Here is a 19,498-nt window from a genome sequence, read left to right as displayed (position 1 = left end):
GCAATGGCTTAGGATTGCAAATGCAAATAAATTACAGTCATTAAGGCTCAGATTTTGAAAAGGGAGCAAGAAATGCTGATATGATGTCTTGCAAATACTCTGAACAAACAAAAAAACCCAGCAATCTGTAGAGGTGAATATATAGAAAAGTAAAAGAGACCTGAGTAAAACACTCAGGTTGTTTAAAAGATTGTTCCTAAGCTCTTCTAATACAAAGCAGTTGTGATGTAGTAGCAAATTAAGAAAACCCTTTAAGTGCTGTAGCATGCAGGAAAATTACTGAAGAAATGGAATCCCTTTCCCACTTGAAAGAGAAATTCCTGCAGTTCTGCAGCTCAGTTGGTGTTCTAATTACACTTTGGCACAGTTATTCACAGTCAGCGCTCAGTATGTGCTCAGTTACAGAGGGTAGCATGATTAGCTCTTCTGAGTGTGAAAATTTGTAATAATGCCAGTATTTAGACGTTTTGATCAGAACCAAAATTTAAGTTATCACCACTGCAAGATTTGCTGAATATCTCAATTTTTCTTGCAACCATAGTCAGCCAGGAAAAAAAAACTAAGTACTCTCTTGTGACAGCCTGTTTCTCTACTGAAGAGAAACAATAGTGTAGCATGCACTGGTTTACTTTTCACTAAAAATAAAAAAAGAACATACTTATATTAAAAAACTCCACTTCTGTAAATGGACTGGAAAAATAACTTTCAAAACTAAACTTTCTATTTTAGAGGACAAAGTGTTCTGGGTCCAGATATGCTTAATGGCAACCGTGAAGTATGGATCAATAAAATATAGTAACTGTCCATCAAAAATATAAAGATAAACCTAAGAGCTGTGCAGTGAAGCATGGAAAAACCTATCTTTTCTTCTTGAATGTCACAGAGAAAAATAAGTACTTCAGAACAGTAGACAAATGGTTGAGGTTATGTAAGAGACTGACAAAACCAAAATTGAATTGTGTTGTTTATATTACTAGGACGAGATATGAATACCCATTTCAAATTAGCTACATATTAGCATATCACATATTAGGAGTTGGCGAATCTACAAAGATTAATACAGAAAAAAAAAAAGAGTAGGCTTCAAAACATGCCCACACTGTTTTTATATGAAACACAGGAACACTTCAAGCAGTTCAATTTCAAATGGATCACGGGAAGGGTTAGTTAGAAAAAGGTGGTCTTTGAACTTGTATGTTTCTTAAGAGTTGATTAAGGGGGAAAAAACAACAAACACCAACACCCCACTGCACCCATCCTTTCCTCCCACCCCAAACCTTGTCCAATAATCTGTTTATTCTCAAGCACTGACCACGTCTCTGCTGAGGCATATTATGCCATGGCATAAGCCATGTATTAACACCCTTTCTGTTCATAAAAACAGAATAAAATTTTGGCTTATATTCTCAAAGTGTACAAGTGGGAGGAAAGAAAGACCTGGGTTTCCACTAAACTGAGTTGTTACTGAAATGCCCCACATTCCCAAAACCTAAACAATTAATTTAGAGTCCTATTCAACCAACTTTCTAGTCCTGAACAAATTTAACATACAGCTAAGGCTAAAACCATAACTTCAATTCAGAGAATTTTCTCTTTTTTAGCAGTAAGGGGAATTAAATGCTATAAAGTATAGACAGCCTCAATTCTACAGAACAGAGCTGATGGACTGTCTCAGCTTTCCTGGTATCTGCTGGCCACCTGTAATCAAAATGGGGTCAATGCCACAGGAGAGCCGGGCCCTCCTCCTCTGAAATATATGAAGTTCTTTTTCCTAATAGTTTCTTTTCCCCTTGACTTTAATCTGTGATGATAAAAATACAACAGAGCACTGCAGCATTAATTGCATTTCAGCACAGCTTTTAAAAGCTTCAGAGATTGGTACATTTTTAGCTGTTGATGTAGCAGCCACAGCACCTGCTGAAATACTAATAGTAACTGTCATATTTTATCAGGCAGGCATAAAAGAACAGCAGGGGACTCAAAGAGGAGAGTAACAAAAAGCTCAAAAATACAACAAAATTTTTGCACCTTTTTTTAAGTGATGTTTACCTAATAAGGACTCTTGTTCTTCTATTGAGTATTTAAACAAGGGCATTTGAAGAGCCAGTTAATGTGAGCCATGAATCGGAAATTGAAAAACAATTATCTCTGACCCACATATCTACTGTCTTGTGAGGGGTTACAGAGCAAAAGAGAAATGCCACAGGAATTCGTCCTTTGGGAGAATCCTAAGCTAGAAATGTAACCAGTTTAGAAAGATACACCAGAAAAACAGCATGAAATCTAATTCTTTAAATACACAATACCTCTACATTTTTCTACTCTGTCCTTCCTGGAAATACACATGGTGACATTCTTGTTCTGATATTTTTGCTACTCCTTATATGAAATAAAATATCAGTTAAACGGTACCTTCTACAAGAGAACCACCAAGAGAATTTAAAAAAAAAGAAAAAAGAAAAACCCATACTCCACTGAAATGTCTTTACTTCACTGGAAATTGTTTCTAGTGGAAAAGAATTCTAAAAGTTCACTATACATAACCTTCAACTCTTCTCCCTCACTCCCAAATGGTCTCCCAGCCAAATGCTTTATATCTCCTAAAAACTGTGCCTTTATAACAGGACTATTTTAACTGAAAAAAACCCAATGATGAATATTTTTAAAATACAGTAACAAAGTTTCCATGGTAGTTGTGTTGGCAACAGCACTGAAATTTCACCTGTGCGTTTTGATTTTACATTGTTTACCTCTTTTGTATGTTTACTTGCCATGAATAATCATGCTCTTTTTAATGAATATTCACTAAGTATGTGGGACTGCAGTTGTAATGTAGCCAACAGGCACTTGCCATTTACTGTTAGAAGATAGTACCAGTGAAAACCACAGATGCACTCAGCCTGGCATTTTGTTTTTAAAAATGGGTAAATGAGGCAGGAATGTATCCTTAGGTAAGAATATAAGAGAGATACACTGATGATTGAATTCTGTTTGCATGACCTTTACGCACTTTGGTAGCCACTCAGCCTATGGACAGGAACAGCAGTCCAATAAAGTTTAACATTAGAAATTACTTGGCTAAGTTTTTAGAATTACTTTACCTTGGGATTCCATTTCTTCTCCCTAAGTGGTGGGTAAATGCAGTGGAAAATATGTGTTTACAATATTTTCTATGAGCATTCATATTATAAATCTGGTGCTAGCAGTTTTGCATCATCACTAGATGAGAGACAATCCACTTGAGCAAATTAGACAATTAACCATGAGCAACTTCAACAAATTGCCCACAGGCAAGCAGGGAGACCTAGAGTAATATTTGCACATGTTGCAAATTTCCAAATAGCGGAGATGGTCCAACAGGAACAAATTTTTCACAGTTTATGTTTTTAATAGGCTAGTGGATGACTTCCAGCACCAGGGATAGCATTTCCAACTCTTAGGTTGCAGTGCTATATGGAATATGAGTATTCAGGGGAATGCAAATAACTAAAATTACCCAGGTATACTTCATTTCTTCTAATATATATTTATTTTAATGTAAAATGGGGAGAAAGAGAGAAAAATGTAATTTAAGATATTTTTTGGGTCATATTTTATTCTGTAATTTGTAACTTTACCAAATTTCATTCCCTCAACTTTTTAAAATAAAAAAAAAATCTTTACATTTCCTGTACTGGACATGCAGCAACAAAAATCACAGACCTAAACAGTGTAGGAATAAGAAGTAACTTTACCTACTTAAAATCAAGTGTATATTCTAAATTTCTCACTTTACTCTGCCCTAAAAAAAAAAAAAATTATAAGTTGATTTCTTTTCTTAGTCCTGGTCAGGCTTGGGCTGTTTCATCACCATAATTCAGGAGAGACTGAAAGAGACATCCTAATGAGGAATTCTGCAATGGCTGCTTGCCAAGAAATCAATCAAGTGATCTCTTTCAAAGTCTATCACTAACCTTATTAAACTAGTGAGAACTGAAGCTGTGACTTTCTCAATTCATTCCCTCGAGGCCACACTGAAGTCTCTCAGTGAGGAGCACTGAGTGCATCCCCAGAAGTGCAGTCTGGTCACTGGTCAGGGCACAGATACTGTGCATCTCATATGGTCACAGAGATGAAAATGGCTGCAGGAGTGCTTTAAAGCTTTCCTTTATTTGCTGTAATTTGCTATGTAAAAATCGAGGGAACTTAAGCCAATGTCAGCTTCACCTTCCCGGCTCCCAGTCTTTATCTGGCTCCCAGTCACTGCCACGGGGATTCATCCTAATGATGAACAAACAACTGTTGGGAGGTGCCCTTAATCAGTACACCGAGGCAAACAGACTGGCAGGAGTCTGTGCTTAAAGCACAGGTGCTCTGGAAGATAAGAAACCCCAGAGGAAGCGATAAGAAGGAAGGTGATGCATGTAGCACATTGCAGCTGTTCTGTTCACCTGGCTGCTGCAGGCAGGTTCACAGAAAGCTTGCTACTCCCTCTCCCTCTCTCACAGCTTGTGCCATTCCCTGATCCCCACCTGTTCTGTCCCACATGATCACATGGATATGACTTCACTTTAAAGTGTCACTTATGGTGCCACACTTCCAATAGCAATAATAGAATTTATTTTCTAATAACAGCATTAAACTTACAAACTAGAGATGGAATTGTCAAAAGAATTTGTATATACCAACATTCTAAACAATTCTAAAGACCAACTTTCCTGAACTGTATAAAACCAAATGCTTGCAGTAATTATTGCAGCTCTCCAAACTAAGAGGCTTTTTTTCAGTACATATGTTAAAAAATATTTGTCCATTCACCAGCTCTTAATCTTGTGAAAGAGTTCCCTAGCCTCCAGAGTCTTAAAAAATTCCAAGCTAGTGAGATTTGATTAAAGACTTTCTAGCATGAAAAAGGTTTCTTTTTTTGTAATTATTACATTCATTCAATATGACATCCACTCATATGCTGCAGTCCAGCATAAGACTTAAGTTCTGCTCAAAACATACTTAATCCCACAGGCCTCTCCTTCACATAAATCAGCTTGTTCTCCACATCTCACAGCACTAAATAATGATGGAACAATGTTATCAAGAGTTGGAATTAAACATCAACTCACATTGCTCAATGGAAGCATCTAAACAGTGGGCTGAGGAAATATTGCCATATTACCAACCTATGACATATATAATGTATCATGAACCACACTGAAAATTCAAAGGTTTCAAGTATATATACCCTGCTGCACTCAGTGTTTCAGAGAAGCACTCTTAAAAAGTGGTGAAATAGTTTGGTCTTCGATAGGAATATTTCGTACTTTGGACAATGGTTGTTTTTAATTAGACTGGAACATACAGGTGTTTCTTTTAGATGTGCTTAGAAAGATTTCATTTTATCATAACGAAACACTATAAAAGAGAATCATCAGTGTTAATCCCACACAATGAAATTACACAAATTAAAGGAAAGTATAATCTGACAGATTCATTTTGCTGTTTAATTGGTCTAACATAACCTGGACATCAGTTCTGACCAGTCCAGTTGTGATATAATATTTCACAAGAGAAGGATGTAGGCAAAGTTAGTCCCCAATCTTCCCCATACTGATAAAAGATGAATGCCCTTAGGAGAAGGTGAAAACTTAATTTCCTCAGCAAACATTCTCCAGGAGATCTTCAAGAGAAAAGCTACAATTTAAGGCTTAGCCTTAAGCATTAAAAATGAGTGGGGAGGTGTGTGTTATTGACTCTTTCTTACCAGTTATTCAGTACTAATCAGCATACTTTGTTGTCTTGTTCAAAATCAATGTGGTAGGACAACTCTGAATTATTTTTAATTAGCTTAAGAGTATGATTTAAAGGTCTCCATTTCTCTTTCAAATAAAGATGCAGTAAGTCAGAAGTAACAACAGGAAAAATGCTCAATACATAACTGCAGCTGCAGGAATTATTTGGATTCAGATATCTTTACCATAGCTGAGGTAGAGGGTCATAGGCTGAGGTTTACCACCCCAATGAAGCTAAAAACAGAACTCACATAGATTTCACAGTATTATGAATAAAACTATAATGAAAATTACTCTACAATAGTATCCAGAATAGTGTGGATCCTTACTGACCTTACTAATACTGCTGTAATATTTTCATTAATTATTATTTATTTGGAGTAGTTTTCCAAATTTGAGTCACAGGACACACTGTATTAGAAAAGAATACGTGGAAAAAAAACAGGGCAAGGTTCAAGAAAAACAATCACAGAAATAATTGCACGAAAACTCGGAGCCCAGTTCCCAAACTATCCTTAAACCTCCCCTGGAGTTTCATTTAACACTGAAGTTACTCATACCAGAAAGAAACATCAGCTGCTCACTGTACAGATCTCCAAAGACCTGAATACCTGAATGCAATTCAGTTTCAGTAGCATTGCTCAGCAGCTTTTCACGTATATGCCTAGCTTGAATTAATTTTCATAAGCTGTTTCCTAGTTTGAATTAATTTTCAAAAGCTGTTCCTAGTTTGAATTCATTTTTATAATGCTGTTCCAAGGGATCTGAAAGGATTAGACATGCTTAGAAACATTTCTAAAATGTTAATTTCCTGGGTTTGGTTTCTCTAATTTTTCACTGTACCAGTATGAGGTATGTACCATTATCTGGGGAAAAATTTCAACATATTTAAACAATTCCTCACCCTCTCTCTTGCTCCTTTTTCTCTACCCCATCATAATAATTAAGGCAGCCTCAAGAACCACATGCCAGGAAGATGAACATCTTTGGTCAAAACTGAAAAATTGACCTGGACTTTTCACATCACAGTTAGTTACGGAAGTATCACAGTTACCACATCTAGACTGGAAAATCTGGTTCCCTTGGGAACAAAATTCAGGTTTTCTATCAATCCCAAGAGGGTGATAAGTGAGTTGTAACCCTTATCAACAAAGACAGAAATATTTAGAAAGTGACCTGCAGATGCACACTGGGGGCTGCTCCCAGTGTGAAGGACATGACTTCAGTCTGACCTTGATGTACAGACTTATCTTCTCTGGAAATCAGAATGTAGGTTTAAGAGGAGCGGAGATGGAGACCATGAAAAGGCAGGGATCGAGTTCTGGACTGCATTAGCTCTTGGAGCGCCATAGAGAGTTCAGGGTCTCATGAAGCACTGTGAAGTTTCCCAGTCTGAGCAGTGTCTCCAACCAGCTCTCAAGCAGAAGGCTACTGGTGATCTGGTACCTCCCTGCAAGGCATGAGCTGACCTTTGTCTGCTCAAGGAGCTGATGTGCTTCTCACTGCATCTAAAAGTGAATTTTTACAACACCCCACATCCCAGTGACTGTCTATTTTTGGAATAAGTCTCAATGGAAATGAGAAAGGCTGAGAGAAAGAGACCACTGAATGACACAAAAGGGATGTGATTATACTAGAGAGCCAAGCAGTGATCTCTCCTGCTGAACCACTGCCACTGCCAAGCTTTTCGTAAATGCTAAAGCAGAGTAGATTTGGAACACAGGGCAGAGTTTCCACTGATGGAAGCTGGAAGTGCAGCAATGACCACAAGGGAAGATACAGCCTTTGCTGGAAAAAAAAGCATATAGTAATCATTGAAATAGTAGTGCATAAAAGTAGTTAGTAAATTACAAGAAAATTCATCTAAATATGTGATAGGTTTTCCAATTAAAAAGCCCTGTCCAAACTATACATTACATTTCTACTTCTGCTGTACTTGTGTTTTTTCAAAACAGTTAGTTTTTCTTTGTCCTAAATGCTTACAGATATAGAGGATATTCTGTAATATTTCAGATCACTTCCCATCCAACATAAGCTTTATTTCCTAAAATAAGCACAAAGGTGGTTTAGCAAACAAACCAGAGACAATGCAATTATAGCAAGACTTGACTTGCCTTCAGAATGTAGCCTTGATGTCTGCAAATCAGAATCTAATTTAAATCCAGTGGGAAACTTAAGAATTAGAATGCTTATCACCACCATGGTGTTCTGTGTGTTATTTCATTTGGATTTCAACATGCAGCATTAGAGTATAACTGGGTGAAAGAGTATAAATGTATGACCACCTGCCTAGCTTTATTTTACTTTTTGCAGATTCACACACATCTCCAACTTTATACGTGTAAATACCCTTAAATCAAAGGGACTATTAAGGTGATAAAGGTTAAGCATATGCTAATATGATTTACAAAATTTGAGTCCTAAAAAGCAAATGTTTTCAAAGAGGAAGGAGTAAACTCAGTCATCTCTGATTTCTATCTTCTCTGGTTGCTTTAAATTTTCTTTATTTATAATCTCCTTTTTTGTAGCAGCACCCAGCTCTACAGCCTTTTGCCTTATTTTCTTCTTACAAACCTACTGATTAAAAAAAGGGTTAACTTAATATTACATATAGGGAATCACAATTGAATGTGTTTAATTCCTGTAACTGCCAAAACAGCTGCCATGAACGGTGTGTATGTCTGAGCTGTCATATCTTCACTTGACAAAGAATACACAGCCCTGTACAAGACAGCTATTCATCACCTTGATGAATGGCTGCCAAAGGAAGTGAAATACCTTGTGGCCTCTCAGTGCCAACACTCAGAACCTGCCTCATCAGCAGTCTGTAGTCAGTGCTACCACCAGAGATGAAGCTGGGCAAGCTGGACATGCTGGACATGTCATCCTTCCTCTGTACAAGTCCCCAGTCCCCCAGTGCCCCCTCACCATCAATACCAAGGCATTTTCAGGTAAACTTTTCTCCAACTCAATGACCCTGCTACCTAAACCTTAACAAAAACCCAGCTCTAATCACTTATCCACAGTTTAGTGACACTTTCCCACCTCAACCTAAAAGGCTGTTTTCAGTTGGAACATGCCAGCTTCAGGTCTTAGATCAGTGTTAATAGCCTCTCTGAATTCACACCTTATTATAGCTCCTCTGTATTTGCAGTTCATGTGTTATGTTTTATATATATATATATATATATATATATAATGTTTATACATTAAATCTACTCCAGACACTCTAATAGTAAAAAATAGCCTTTACCAGCACTTTTGGAACTGCAGAAATAGCCTGAATCTCTTCTTCCCTTTACTGTGTCTCACTCAGCCACTGCCCCAAGTGCTGGGGCTACCTGTCAGCATCAGTCCTTCGCTGAGCCTGGCAGCACCTTTGGAATCTATGGCTCACTCTGAATTACATCCATATCCCATGCACTGCCCTGCACTGCTTTGCACCAGCACTTCCTTACTTCACTTCATCTGTCAGTACCATGAATTAAAAGATGCATCTTGGCATTTTAATCTCTGCTGATGCAGCTTCAACCTTTCAACTAGAATTAGAACATTTTGACCCACCCCCTAAAAGCACTGTAGAAAATTCATAAACTAATCTAAATTATTTTTTAACTTCAGCAAACTGTGTTTTATTATGGAAGATGGGAAAAATTAAACTCTCTTTTGCTTTCATTTGAGAGACAGCATCCTACAGAACACTGACATACTGCGCTGCCACTTCCAAAAAGAGCACCATTTCAGCCTGCTCTGTCCTGCTGCTTTTCTAGAAATCAAATAAAATTATTTCAGTAAGAGAGCGAGCATATGCTGTCACAGTACATCTGAAAATAGTGTGTACATTGGCCAGCACTGAAAAGAGTGAGAGCTGAAATAGAGATGTTTCAAAAACTCCTTTGAAGGCATTTGCCAAGGAAAAAGTCTGAAAGCCTTTCCTTGGCTTCCTGGAAGATTCTTACAATTGCACCAGCAGGCATACTGCTACTGAAGGTTGCAGTCACAGGCTGGCCTTGCTTTTGGAACTATTCAATACCTTATCACAGTTCTCAATATAAGTGCCAATGCTTATTAGTGGGAGTCAGCCCTGGAAACACAGAGGATGAATTTTCCTCCTAGTAATGGCCCTCCCCAGGAGCCTTAGGGTGCAGATGAGTACATTGACATGTACTGTCACCACTTCCTCAGTTTGAGAGTGATCTCTCCTGTTCCCACACCAAACTCTAATTCTGTATATATCTAAAGAGGGACAGGCTGAGCCTCTAGTAACAAATACATGACTAAAAATTATGTGGGGGTTTTATGGTTCAAGTCTAATATAAAAACATCCTAGATTTGGACTTAATTTACAGAATAGGCAAGAATCTTACAAATATACATGACCACATGGACAATGGTGAAGTTTTTTTCTACTATATCTGACTCTTTGGATGACTATAAAATTCATTATTTTTAAAATGCTGACTTTACACTATCCTCCAGCATATAATTTAATTATCATATCTGGTATGAAAATATCTAGGTAGCTGCAGAATAAGCAAAGCATAATATGAAACCTGAATTAAAGCAAAACTGTCTTGTGGAGCAATACATGTCTTTTCTTTTTAATATGATGGAGAAAAAAAATGGGGTTGACATGATGGTGTTCTAAAATCAGAAACATCAACACTTCATTATAAATTATTCTATCTCTCTTTGTACTTTATATTCATGTAGTCTTAAGCATTTGTGATTTCTCATCTCTAGGCACCCTAACTATACTTGAGAACCAGAATAAATGCAAACTCTAAAGCCTTCTTAATCTTAAGAGGAAGGAAATTCCATTAAATTCCTCATGACATTCTCTATTGTCATTTCAGCACATTTATGATAAGAATATGGAACTGCTCGCAATGACTCTTCAACCTGCTACCTACTGGCTTGCCTATCTCTTTAATAGTCCTTTGGATTTCAGAGGATAATACTGATATTTCATTTCAGAAACTATCTCAGTTTTAAAAAAATATCCTCAGACATTAATTTTAAATATGAAGTAGAACCATCTGTCTTTAGCTTAACATTGATTTATGTGATTAGATTTAATGTGCTAATTTATCACATTAAAGTGATAAGTTGTGAATCTTCTTTTCAGAACACCTTGTTTCTATTTCTTCATGAAAATATTCGCTCTTTCATTTATCTGGATGTGAGCACTATGTGACAAAAATTACACAACACAAGTTCCCACATACCATCGCACCCCTTATCCTCTGATACAGAAAGCTCTCTTACAATTAAATTTAAAGAAATACATGTTAACATATTAATAAATAAGGCAGGAGCTTGGTTTTATGGGATTATGCTGAGCAGTGTAACAAATCAGAGAATCCCAAGTATTTTGAGTATGCATTTCATACTCAACAAGATAATAAAATAATTTTCAGAAAAGGAAGTCTACTGTTCATTATTTAGGGCAGATGTCCTAAAGCACTTACTTGATTTAGGGTCACAAAACCCTAATAAAAATCAGTATGGTTTAACATTATTTAATTGGTTCATTTCCAAGGTAATTATGAACTAAGGGATACAGACAAGCATCCAGTGGGATCTCCTAAATACCTAACTGTCCCTGTTTTCTACCTGTAAATATTTTCTCTCCATGTGGGACAGAAAAGGAGGGAAAAGAGTAGTAGGCCAGGTATATCTCAAAAATGTGACCCTGCCTCAGCATATTAACCTAGCTAAAAAAAAAAAACAACGTGAAAAGGCAGCAATATGTAATATTAAAAAAAGAAAAGTAAATTAACCCCTGCAATGAATTCCACATGCTCTAGATGTGTGCAAAGAATTAGGATACATGACATAATGCTAATATCATGTCACATCATACACATGATCCAAGAAGCCAGCACAGTATTAGACTTTTGAACCTATTCCTAACATATTTAATTTTTTTTAGGGAAAAATAAATATAACTCTTGAAGATACAGAAATATAAAAGCCGGAAGTTACGCAACTAAGACTCAAAGTGTACACTGAAGAATTAAAGTTAAAAATTTAAAATAATCCAGTCAACCCGATAAGACTATGCTCCACCATGTGCATAAACCCAGAGCATCTAACATATATTTTTGATTTAGAAATGCTGTCTCTAACCATTTGACACTGATATTTCATGAGGCTTCTTGGCTGCCAGCAATCACATCCATCTGTTATGCTGGCAGTGTGCTCGAATCACAAGGTGTGTTGGATCTCTTCATTTTAAGCACCATTGCCAGAGAAATAGAAAACCCTTTGAACTGAGTGCAAATGCATTCAGAAAGTACCAGCTAAAGGCATTTTGGATGGGGCAACAAACTTTGGGCAGAAAATAAAAACAGAGGAAGGAAAACAATAGATGTAAAGAATGTAATAGCTCTAACAGCAGTCTTACCTTTGCTTGAAGAAGTGAGCCAACATTGAAAAGAGTCATTACCAACCAACAAGTGTCATTTAAGTGATCCTTCCCATGAAACACATCTTGGAAGTCATAGCACTATCTTCTATTTCTTCCACAGAGCTTAAAGACCACTTTTTGATTTCTCTTTTACATATGTGCATATATAGGTATACATGCATTTACTAAATGTACACATATGTAGCAAATATAAATATCACACACACACAACAACAAAGACACACATGTTATATGCATGTATGTATATACAAATACATAATTTTTACTGGCAAGCTGTCTGTGCTTCATTACAACTACTAAGGAGCAAAATCTACTTTGCTGTAAAGTTTTTTTGTTTTTCCCTGGGGGAGAAGGTAGTCACTCAATGTTTCTGTATAGCAAACACATTTTCCTGCATAATTACAAGGGAGAAAAGCCACACAAGAGAGTGTGGCTAATCCATTAAGACAAGCTCTGTATGTTCTAGAAAACCACTGCAGCTTCAACCTTGCTTCTTTTTGAAGGAGAATTAGGAAAATGTCTTCACTTGGGCAACAGTTTTTCCAGCCATCATTTTCTTGCTACTGACTAGTACATTGGTTCAGAAGGATTTAAGCATGACAATCTCACTGGAATTTTTGGGGCTTTTTTCTCTGCAGCTATCAAGAGATCCTTACAATAACTTCTCAGCTATAAAATGTGGTATATGCATGCCAAATAATTTTCAGATTATTTCCATTTATTCCAGCTGTGTCACTCCTCAAGCGCTCAGTTGAACAGTCTAAGAGACAATTTTGAAAAAAAAGTTCTTAAATTTTAGTTTCCTTTTTATTTATTCCTCTGCAGAGTCAGCCCTCCAAAAAGAGTAAATTCACAGGAACAAAGCTCAGTATTTTCACAATCACTTACAAATACTTGGGCTTTGCCTTCCAGAAAAGTGGTGACTGTGCATATGAGGAGAGCAAAGGAGCAGTGTTAGAGCCCCTGCACTCAGTTCAGGAAGTGCTTTGCATTACCAGCTGTCACCAAGGGCTCAGCCCTGTGGGAAGAATCCTGTTCTGCCTGCTGCAATTCCCTCTCAGCTGTTTGGCCAGGGGCTGCACCAAGGAGCATCCTCATGCCAGCAACATTACAGTCTCCAGTGAGAACTGATCCAAATTGGCAAAAATGGGCTGTATCTTTTAGCTGTCACCAGAAAGATGAGAACAGTGAGGTCCCTACACAGTCAATGCCTAAAGTGCCACTCCACAGTACTTAGCTGCAACTTCAGCACAAATGGGATGTTCAGATACAAGCTTGTCAAGGATTAGGAGATTTTTTAGCAATGAAAAGTGCTTCATGGTATCAGCTACAGGAATTATTGGAGGAAACTACAATATATAGTATTAGATGTCAAAAAATTACTGTAAAATGTGAGAATATTGATCAAACCAGAAGAAAAATAATGGTCAGCAGTAGAACAGAATACTTTAGCTAAAATAGTGAAACAGTAATATATATTTCATTTTTAGTACTATTTTTGTAAGAGCAATTCCCTGAGGTTTCAATCAATTACTGATACTTTGTCATTTCTACTTATTTGAGAGTATGTGTCATACAATCTTCACTCAAGAAGCCCAAAGTACAAAAGCTTCAGTTGACTCACCACAGAACAGTTCTTCATCTATAATTCTGCTGGTTTGTTGATAGCTGTCTTTGTGAACTTCAAATTATATGGGTCTCTTCTTAGGCTGGAGGAAGACAAAACAATTCACCTCTTGCAAATATATTCCTGATTCTCGAACACAAAAATATGTATACTGCAATGCTCTAAGAAACAATACAGCATATCAAAATTAAATTCAGAACATGACTCCATCACTTTGACTACTGAAGCAATGTTTTCCAGCAACAAGATTGCTTTACAAATATTGTACATTAATGCCAATGTGAAATGATGTCAGAATCAAATCAAATTTCACATCAAATGATGTGAAATGTGTGGCTGTACAGTAAGACTGCAACTCAGAAAAAATTACCTCTTTTTCTGCAGCGTGACAGTGAGCAATGAGGACTGATAGTAACTGAGTGATAATAAATTTCCTCAGACTTTAGACCTTCCACCTGTCACATGCAGGGACATGCAGTTCTTTTTTCTTTTTGTATTTTATCTTCTTAAATACTGCTTTTCTTCCCTAATTATAAAAGACAGTTTTCCAAAAACATTTCTATAAATTTCAAGTTCAACTTCAATTCACTTATCAGATTCCTCTAATACTGCAAAATGGTAAATATTGGACAAATTCATAAAATAGTATAATTTGTAAACTGAGAATTTCTTCTTTTTCTTTTCTTTTTTAAGCTTCTTTCACCTGTGGGAGATAAGCCTATATCTGAATCACAGATTGACTGCTATATATATAGAATTTGATGTGGAAAAACTGATTGAGTTGTCCCAGTTTCAGTTTTAAGGATGATAATGCTTTTGGCTTCAGATCTTAAAACAGAAAACATGACAGTACAGGTCAAAAGTATCATAACCTGCACTAGTATATTTTCAAGGCTTTCATCATAGAAATGGGAAAGAAAGTAGTCCTGTGAGTCAGTTAGAGCATTACATCCCACAATTAATTATTTGCCTTCTTCTTTATTACATGGAACAGTTCAATGAGAAGTAAAAATCTCTCTTCTTCCCAATTTCCATTTTTTCCTTCCAGTAGACCTTTCAAAAGTTACTTGTAGCATTATCAAGCACACAAAGTCCTACCCATCTCTAGTGATATTTGTGGAGCTGATTTAGCTCTGGTTCTGAGAACATCATCATTTCATATTGAAAAAAATCAACCAGGGAACTATTTCTCCCAGAGCTTTTCATACTATTCCTGCTGTACCCCAGGCAAATTACATTCTTTGCAAAAGTAACTCATAGAATAATTTTCCCAGAAAGCAATCAATAAAAGTTCCCCTTGTGCCCTTCCATCTCTCTTTGCTTTCCTGAGAAATAAAGCCACTAGGTGCACTGGCACCTTTGATAGATGATTTAAGTGAATTTTTCTGAACATATTCCCTCTCCCTTAAGCATATAAGCTGCAAAACTGTTATTCTGTAGACCCTGTATATCATTGAAGTAGGTTCAACCTTTCAGTAATCCTGGAAATACAGCTACTGACTTCAATCCTGAATGAAAGCAAACCAGCCCAGCTAGAAACCTAAAAATGTATGACAAAGTCACACTAAATGTTCAGAAAGAGAAAATAATTTTCACCAAAGTTCAATAATATTTTCTCTAAATTAATAATAAGAATTGCATTATTGCTACACAACAAATACAGATGCAACAAATCCCCTTCAAGCTTCAGGAGACTACATACATTTTTTCTTACTTAGTTTACTAATTGTAGTATGTATTTTTAAAATATTCTACATTCACTTTAAATTATAAACCTATTGATTATTTTAAAATAAGGCATAGACACATGTACAATAATTTCCTTAGCAGTATATCAAATTATATAATTGATCTATTTCTAATCCTAAGTAGCGATAAAGGCTTGCAATGGCAAGGAGTATTTTATCACTGGTTATGGATAATGTACATTTTTGTTCTAAAGCAAGAATATATTTAAACTTTTCCTACTCCTTGGCATAAAAGAGCAATGATCTTAATTTAACTTAGAAGTAAAACAAGAGCTAATTCAACTACAAGCAAAGCTAGTCTGGTTATGTAAGTCTTGGGATGAAACTGCACCTCAAATGAAACACTTGAAATGAAAATCAGCCCCCTATACTTTCCGTTTTACCGGGCCTAGACGCAATACAGTTGGAGCTCATCCACTCAATCACTTCTGATTTCCAGAGCTTTTTTCCCAGAGGGATGTTTAAATGAGATACCCAAATGTATTTTATGCCAAACAGTCCAAGTATTAACAGAACTGTCTTTGGGTCTTATACCTAAGAATAATTACAGAAATCATTTCATCTGTCATGTGAAGAACCCAAAATAAAATGAGCTGTCACAAAGCATTGTGTCATGTCACCATACACATGCACACACACACTTTATACACACAATATTGCAGCTGCTCATTTTCCCTCCTACAGGGACACTGTCTAAGGTGGCAGCTTTCCTTGGGGAATATGTGATTTTTAAAAGCTGAAGAGAGGAAAAAGATGTCGAGAGGAAGCAGCAATGTAATACACGTTCTCAAAATCGTCCTTGCATATTCTGTATTTCAGAAACTCTTGAGATTTGCATTGCTCTATTTACCTCATTGAACACTTCAGCTCGAGTAATTCCCACTCTCATATCCACTGTCAGAGCATCACTGACAGCACTGGATTTCTGTGTTGTAAGCAGGACTACGGCTCCTTGTTGAACTCATGCAGTAATTTCTTCCAACAGAACCAAGGCTGTTCCAGCAAAAAGCATAAATATTACAAATAATTATAAAATATCTCTGACAATCAGAAAAATCACCTTAGGAGTTCCACTTCCCTCATGGGAAAATGTCAGATGTAAGAAGAAGTTTATACTCCAGCAAAATAGTAAGTTAATGTTTCCTATACATTCTAATTTTCCAATATGTTGCAAAATTCTGAATATAAACCTCATTACTCCCTTACAGAATCAATTAAAAGAAAGCACACATTTGTAACAGCTGATTAGTAGACATTAGGATTCCTGGAAGCTTGGAAAAAACCCACTAATTCTTGCTGTGCAATAGCAACTAAAAGAGACACACCATTGAGTACTAGTCTGTAGAAGTGAACTAACAAGACACTGAAATGCTTAAAAATTGATTTTCGCAAAAATTGGAGGCAACTGTGTTTTAGTCTAGTTGCAGTTTACTCCACATGCTCAAAAATGGTACAGTTGACAAAACACATTTGTTCCTCAGAATTCCTGAACAGTAATTCTTTCTCCTCCATATTCCTTTGAATATTTTTTATTATTCCTCAGAAAATTCAATTTAATTAAGGCAGAAGCATTTAGAATTCCTTGTTCAGATATTACGTGCTGCTTTCAAAAAGCTACTTGCATATGGTAAGTGGAATGCTAATAATAGACCAGTACAATGCAAAGTTTGTTTCAAACTTTCTGAGAAATTACTTTCTGGCAGTTTTGAGGAAAGCTATTAAATGTCAATTCAGTATTGCTTTTGATTTCCTTAGACCAGATTTAGCGGCTGAACTGAATGAAGCGAGGCACAAGGGAAGACATCCTCAACATAAGCTTCCCAGGCTTTTATGTTTAGATCAAAGGGTATTGATTTACAATTCTGAGGATGAAAACAGCGGTGAAGAAACTCGGGCAGCTTTAAGTAAAGTGCTGACATCAGTGACAGATCTGATTTTAGCTATAGTGCCATCAAACAAAAACAAGGCCAATGGCCTTGTCAGACACATGCTTTCCTTTCCCCACCCTACTTGTAACACTGGTAACTATGGGAATGCAAAAAAAAAGTAAAATGAAGCTATTCAGAGAAAAAATAATATTCAAAACCAATTCAAAATTCAATTCAACCAAACCATTTATATGTCCCAGTTCAATCACAGAATGAATCCAAGTGAGATGCTGGAGGACCACAGGAGAAACAGCAATAGGAATGAGTGCCAGAAAAGTAAGATCTCTGTGGTACAATATAGTGGGCCCTTACTCAAATCTAAACACAAACCCTTTGCTGCCTCAGCAATGAGAGGAACAGACACTGGTCCTTTTAAAGATGCAGTCCATAGCCAGGGGTCATCCAGTACTAAAGGCTCTGCAGATCACATCTATGCTTGCTTTTGTTTCAGGGTGAGGCACATTTTTAATCTTCTAGCCATTTTTAGTGTTAGCATTCATAAGGGTCATTTCGACATAAGGGAGAGAAAAAGCTTTTTGAAGTAACATGGATCTCTTTTAACACTGACTATAACTTTTAATATTCATATGAGTGGAAAGTCCTCCTTTTTGCTAGCCAGTTGATTTTCTGATTTTCTTTTTTAAACTGCATTAAGGCAACAAAAAATTCATAATCCTAAATAAATTAATACTAAACAAGAAGAAAACATAGGATACCACAAGTTTTACAAGAGAGCTTCCATATGCTCAACCAGAATTCCAAAAGGAATGAAACAAGCTTGAGTTCTAAGATTCCTGATGGAAAATAGCAGAAGGAAATTAGGCACATCTTCCATGAGGTTAATTCACTTTTCTCTCTGAGAAAAAGCAGAGGAAAGAACAGTTCAGAAGCTACCAGCTCCAAGTAGTAACATGATTCATGACATACCAATTCCCTTGCTGTGTTTTATAGCGCTCTCAGCAGCATCAGTCCTGGTAATCCTCAAAAAAAAAAAAAAAAAAAGCAGCACCAAACAGAGCAGCATCTGTATCGTTCGCCCTGGAAGGTGGCAGAAGAAGGTGCAAAGTGTAATGCTGAGCAGCACAGTGAGGGAGAAAGTGACTGCTCAACTGCCTTGCAATACAGTTTTGTTTTCAGAAATGGCACTTGGACAATAAATAGAAATTTATTTAATTTGCTGCACTCCATGCAATCCCTAAACCTGGGTGTCAAATTCTGCTTTGTGGAAGCAAGAACTTCATCAAAAGTGTATTTCTGCACAAAACTAATACCAAATGGATATGGGGAGCTCATATAGCTAAACTCTGGAGTTCTTGGATAACAGTATTTCAGCTGGATGATCATATAGCAGTACAGTTTTTCCTATTCCTCCTAAAGACAACAAGAAAAACATTTTTTTTCTTGTCATCAATGTGTCTGAAAAAAGCAGGTCTTTAATCAGGAAGTGTGTATACTGATGCTGTTATACGAACAGCAAGGCAAAAAAAAAAAAAAAGATTCATTTTCATCCACAGGAATATTGGTTTTAGAGGTCAGAGTAAGAGTAATTACTAACAGTAACAAATGCATTAACGTCTTTGTTTCTAATCAATTCATATAAGCACATTTTCACTCCTTGAACTTGGTAGTCCCTTGTTTGTCAGTTGGCCTTTATGGAGAACCAATTCATTGATAATTATAAATTTAACCTGACCAAGCACAGCGGTTAACACAGACATCACCAGCTTTTTTATCTTTTTACAAAAGGTTCTCTTTTTCTCAGCAGTATGGCTTCTTCTGCTTAAAAGAAGCAGCAGCTACGGAGATACTCTCTGGAGCAAACCTCTTATCAAGTATTTCAGTGAACCTATTAGCAATAATAATGCATAATTTCTCAAGCTACAATGCCCTGCTCCGGTTTAAACCTCAGAGTACAAGAAAGCACCTCAATAGCTATCTAAGGGTGAAATACACTATTGTCATAGACAAAAAAACTGCTCTACAGAGATAACACAGGCAGA

General features: G+C 36.6%; 1 long non-coding RNA gene across 1 annotated transcript in view; it reads right to left on the bottom strand.

Annotated features, from left to right (window-relative positions):
- Positions 1-13,847: 13,847 nt before the first annotated feature.
- LOC115906508 overlaps positions 13,848-19,498 on the bottom strand; it is a 62,101-nt gene continuing 56,450 nt past the window's right edge. The window contains exon 3 of the long non-coding RNA XR_004060916.1: positions 13,848-13,904. This is a non-coding gene — a long non-coding RNA (uncharacterized LOC115906508). The remainder of the gene's footprint in view (positions 13,905-19,498) is intronic.

This window comes from Camarhynchus parvulus, chromosome 8, assembly GCF_901933205.1.
Source record: "Camarhynchus parvulus chromosome 8, STF_HiC, whole genome shotgun sequence".
In the NCBI taxonomy this organism is placed as follows: domain Eukaryota; kingdom Metazoa; phylum Chordata; class Aves; order Passeriformes; family Thraupidae; genus Camarhynchus; species Camarhynchus parvulus.
The sequence above is the reverse complement of the archived record's forward strand: the minus strand, read 5'-3'. Positions and strand labels throughout refer to the sequence as shown.